The sequence below is a fragment of the Meleagris gallopavo genome, chromosome 12 (assembly GCF_000146605.3).
Source record: "Meleagris gallopavo isolate NT-WF06-2002-E0010 breed Aviagen turkey brand Nicholas breeding stock chromosome 12, Turkey_5.1, whole genome shotgun sequence".
Classification (NCBI taxonomy): Eukaryota; Metazoa; Chordata; class Aves; order Galliformes; family Phasianidae; genus Meleagris; species Meleagris gallopavo.
The window spans coordinates 3,420,371-3,426,092 of NC_015022.2; the positions used below are offsets into that span (position 1 = coordinate 3,420,371).

The following is a 5,722-nucleotide window of genomic DNA, read 5'->3' on the forward strand; positions in this document are numbered from 1 at the left end:
ACTAATGATTATTTCCTTGGTGTGTTCAGAGGCCCAGCTATTATTTGAGATCTTCAGATGAAAGAGACAAAAGAAAAGCAATAAAGTGTTTTTTCCTCTGTTTAAAATAAAAATATAATTCTGGGGGCTGCTAGAAATGAATTTATTTTATGACCTCTGAATTTTTTTGGGGGGGTCTTATAACTAATTCTTAAAGTACAGTTTTCAGGCTTAACTTCAAGAATGCAATGAAATCAGTGGAATTGCAAGCATGAAGTCAGGAAGGCTTCAAAGTGTTTGCAGTTCTCAGCCCCTGATATTTATAGGTGAAATGCTTTCTGTGGTTTGAGAGTTTTACAAAATCGAAGGTGTTCAAATGTAGCACCTCCTTAACATTTGTCTTGATTCCAACTTAATACAATAACACATCTGCGTTAAACATATTCCTTTTGTTTTAGATATAAACATTGCCTGCCAGTAAAATTATTGATGTAACATTTTCAAAAGAGGAAGCCATGCTTCTTATCATGTTGTATGTGACTTAAATGACTGTTTCATATTAAAACTAATCTTTCCTTATGTACTGCTTAAATATACCTGTTTGGGGAATATCAGTTCAGTACTTTTATACAATTTTGAATGTGTTCCACATTGGTGACATGTATTTTTGCAATAATTTTTTTTGTTTCAATTTTAAATTAGAGCATGTCTGAAGTAATACATGCATTTGTGCTGTGGTGTGTGGCAAAGTTTATGTATGTAATTCAAATTGGAAAAAAGTTTCCAGACTTTGTCCAACATTTACCCTGTGGCTGGGGATTAAATTACTATGTAATACAAATTATTTCATATCATGATGTGTTTTAAGCTACTCTGTGAAGTATGTGAAACATTATTGTTTATGGGATGGTAGCTGGCCTGGTGTCTTGCATTGAATGAGGTATGATAGATGGTAGCAATTTGTGATAATTAAAACTCAGTACATTTCAGAACATAATTTCAGAATTCTGTACGTTGTCATCCTGTTGCCATAACTGTTAGTATGAAGTCCATAATATTATCCACTGACAAATGGATGAACATTTGGTAGTGAGCTCATGGGTGTGAAAATTCTGTTCCAACGCTCTACTTGGTTTATAAAACATGCAATTTTAATATATTTTTTAATCTATTGGATATGGTTAGATATATGCAGGGAGATGTAGAACTGGATGTACTTTGAAGTTATCCTGCAATTACTACGTTTTGTCTGGAGCCTTCTGTATTAGAACAGACTCTTCCTTAAAATTGGAAAATAAAGTGTACTTAGCAGAACCTTTAAGGCAATATAATAGTCCTACATTACATCTTTTGTTATGCACCTTCACTCTTTGGATGGAATGTCACCAATTTCTTGTTGCTTCATATCAAGGGCTCTCAAGTGCTTTAGTGTGTCATCACTTCTGAGGTAATTAATGCTGGAATGGTGTTCAGCCCCCTAGGGTTACTTCCTATAGCTTAAAGTACTCAGTGTCACAGTTACCTGTTTCAGACATGGCTTATGATCATATGAAACACCTGTGTTTATGTTGTTTACTGTACACAGTGAGTTCTTCCGTTTCATGTTCAAACAGCTGTCAGTCTCAGAATAATTTTGATCCAGCCCCACCTTTTTCCTCAGAGCTTTTTGCACAGTATTTCAGGAATTGCTGTTCTGGAGACGGTCCAGGGCTGGAGTCATAAGAGATGCTGCCTCTTTCTAGAGACTTCTGTCATCTGCAAAGGATAGTCTAAGTCTGAACTTCCATTTAACTTAAGGAAGGCGAGCTTTTAATGTATTTAGGGTTTGTTTCTTTCTTTGCTTTTGCCTTTTTTTATTTTTTTCCTGAAATGTGAAATAATACGTAGTTGCTGAGGAATTCTTATTTGAAGGACGTTCTCTCCCTCAGGCTTTTATATATGGCCCTTAGAGCAGACACTGTTGTTTAGGGCCTTCTGACTTGGAATTTTTTGTGTCTCCCTCCTCCTTTTAGTGTTAAAGATGAGTTGAAAAAGGCAAGTTACTAATCTGCAGCCATCTGAGCCGTGCAAAACATGAACTGACTAAGATTGTTGACTTTTTTTTCTGTTAATGAAGATGTAATAATTGACCCTTCAGAGAAACATACATCAGAATCTGAACCAAATGTTCTTGGAAAATGTATGTGATAGATTTTGTCCATCACTGTATGCAACTTTGTTGCTTTCTGTTGTCTGGTTTAAGTTTCTTTTAAAATAAAGGTGGTGGGCTTTTTTGTTCTTTTTCAGGGAAATTGTCTGTTGATTTTATGAAGATGATGCAATGCATAAATGAACTCTTTGAATGTTTTGCCTGTGAGAATGCATTTGGATTGGGCATAACCCTCCAAGAAACTATAAATTTGGAAAAGGCAGCTCCTGTCTCTGTTGGAGGGATCTGCTGTTCTGTAGAGGCATTAATCTGAACTAAATTCAAAGCAGATTAGAAGAGGTCTTGTACCATAAATCCCTTTTATTTATTAACGGATGGGAAGAAATGCTAAGGCACCATTTGGCTGAATGAAATTGCAGAGCTTTTTGATTTTGGAAAGAGATTATGAAAATAGTTATTTATTCTAATTAATAAAGTTCTTACTGAGCTATTACTTTTTTTTTTTTCCTGAAATGCCATTGCTAACATGTAGGAAATTAATACCTTACCAGTGATCTTTAAAAGCAGCGGTATGGATGCTCCCAAACCACACACTGAAAACACTTCATGGAATAAAAAGCATCTCATAAAATGTTCCTTCTCTTCTTAAAAAATGTGAAGGGATGAGAGAAATGGGAGAGAACTTAGAAAAGAGGTGTGTGTGTGGGAGAAGTTATTTATTAAATTAAAGATAAGAAAATGTAAACTATTAAAAGGAAAGTTTAAAGCTTCTGAAGCCATTAGGTGGGAAGTAAACCCCTGCAAGATATGCATGTATTGGCAACTAGGGAGTCCAGAGTAGTATTACTAATTAGACTGAACTACAAATCCCTGTCCTTTAGAGCACAGGAAATAGGAATTTAAGAAGTTTTTCAGGGAATGTTTCTTGCTTTTTTGTCTGATAAGTTATTACCAACAGAGGAAAGATTCTGAACTGTCCTGTCTTCTAGTTTGTTTTGCAAAAGTGCCCCAGCAAGAGCTCATTCGTATGTCCAAGCAAGCTAGCAGTGTGGAGTGTCTATGATGTAGGTGGTGTTTTTGCCGATGTGCATAACAAGATACAGTGGTAAGGCTGATCAGAGACCTTTCTGAGTCCCTTTTGTGTGTTGTAGCAGCTAAGTCTGCTACTTTCACCTAAGAATGTGTTAGTGACTTTTATTACATCTTCTGCAAGTGAAGTACAGAGCGTGGCATTGGAGATCCAGTATTTAAGTAAATAGATATAAATGGTACCGGAACGATTTTGTATAACTTGAGAACATCAAATACTGGTAACTGTAACTGTGGCCTGTGTTGTAAATTGTGTATAAATAATATGTTATTTCTGGCAGGCATAAATAACAGGCTACTTCATTTCAGTATATTCTCTGTGACTGAAGTAAAAATGATACCTGGATGAGAAAATCAGAAGGCCAGCAAATGTAAGACTTTTTTGTTACCTTTGGACTCTCCAGAATTGAAGAATGCCTTCCAGATAACTACAGATACATTCTGGAGTGGGAGGGGATTCTAAATCACTATTACATTTTAATAATTCCATCCACTGCTGCTGTTTGAACACCTTGATTTTAAAGCAGCCAACAAACAGACAAACTACCATCCTCTCCTACCCTCAACTCTTCTTCATCTAGAAAGCAGGCAGTTTTGGCCTCTCCAAGTAAGCTAAGGGTCTGTGTAGGAAAATATTCTTTCTGGGGAAAAGGTTCTCACATGAAGAGTCCTTCCTTAGCTTTTATTTACTCATTTATATTCTGTTACAGTTTCTTAGACTTACAGCCGTGAGTTGACAGAGACATCTTGGCTTAAGCCTTGGTTCGGAAATATAAACTCATCTTTCCTGCTACAGCTGGCAACAAGGCTTCCTACTCTGTGATGCAGATCATACAGTTAAGCATGAAAATATGTATCATGCAAGGTTTAGGAAAAAAAAAATAGTTGCATGTGCCAAGAATACTTAAAGCATTTTTAATTGAGTCAATCTTGTTTCGCTTGTACTTTTGGATGCTCTTGGAATGAGGATCTTAATTCTTATCTTGGATTCCTGTTCATGCAAGCATTCACTCTGATCATACTGATCTTGGTGAATGAAGGTGAAGAATAATCCAGAGATCATATCAATTATGATGGATTTCTTTCTCTGAAAAAGTTTTTTAAACCTCTGCAATATCTATTTCTACGTTGTACTGAGAATATTAGTTAGCTCACAGTATTAACCACTGGCATCTGATCACCCCTTCAGAATATAGCCACATCAGGAACCTTAACTCGTGTGCAATGTTAACTTGATCTTTCTTAGTCCCCCATGGGAAGAAGAGTGTGGGGATGGACACACACACACACACACACACACACACACGACTTTGTGGTTCTTTTGGATTTTTCCAAGTAGTTCCAAGTAACTGTATGTATTTCAGAAACTTAAATGCACTGGACTGCTCCACAGAATCACAGAACGGCCTGGGTTGGAAGGGACCTCAAGGATCATGAATCTCCAGCCCCCCTGCCACAGGCAGGGCCACCAACCTCCCCACTCAATACTAGACCAGGCTGCCCAAGGCCCCATCCAACCTGGCCTTGAACACCTCCAGGGATGGGGCATCCACAACTTCTCTGGGCAGCCTGTTTCAGCACCTCACCATTCGAAGTAAAGAACTTCCCCCTGACATCCAACCAAAATCTTCCCTCCCTCAACTTAAAACCATTTCCCCTTGTCCTGCTGTTATCAACCCTTTCAAAGAGTTGATTCCCTCCTGTTTGTAGGCTCCCTTTAGGTACTGAAAGGCTGCAGTGAGGTCACCCCGCAGCCTTCTTTTCTCCAGGCTGAACAAGCCCAGCTCCCTCAGCCTGTCTTCGTAGGGAAGGTGTTCCAGTCCCCTGATCATCTTTGTGGCTCTCCTCTGGACCCTCTCCGACAGCTCTCTGCCTTTCTTGTATGGGGGCTCCAGACCTGGAGGCAGTACTGCAGGTGGGGCCTCACAAGAGCAGAGTAGAGGGAGACAATCACCTCCCTGTCCCTGCTGGCCACCCCTCTTCTGATGGAAGATGCTTCAGGTGAGTTAGGTTTGCTTCAGCCGACGTTCCCCAGAACTAGTTGCTTTCTGCATCCTTTAGACTACTTGGACGCAGGGGCATTGCTGTTTGAGGAAGGCTGGGCAGAAGCCTGTGTTACCTGCCTGGGTCAGCGCTGTACAGGGCACTACACTGAGCTGCAGGCATGGCCTGACCCTCGTTAGAGGTCATCGGGACCTTCAGTGCTTAAATCAGTCCTCAGCTTGTAATAGTTTTTACTAGAAGTTCTCCAAGTACCAACAGTCATGGAAGTGCAGTTGGATACCAGAAGCTGCATTCTATCCTGCCCTGCTCAGGTGTGAGTGACGGAAGGCAGACCAGCGCCAGCTTCGCGTCTCGGTGAGTAACGGGCCGGGGTCGGACCCACCTCGCCGAGTTCTGCCGAGCCCACAGTTACAACACGCGTACACCCGCAAGCCGGGCCGGCCTCGGGGCTCGGCCCACAACTCCCAGCCTGCGGCGCGCCGCTCCGGCCGGTCGCCATCG

General features: G+C 40.3%; 1 protein-coding gene across 1 annotated transcript in view; it reads right to left on the reverse strand.

The window, feature by feature from the left end:
* C12H15orf65 (chromosome 12 C15orf65 homolog) overlaps positions 1–5,722 on the reverse strand; it is an 8,244-nt gene that overhangs the window by 2,204 nt on the left and 318 nt on the right.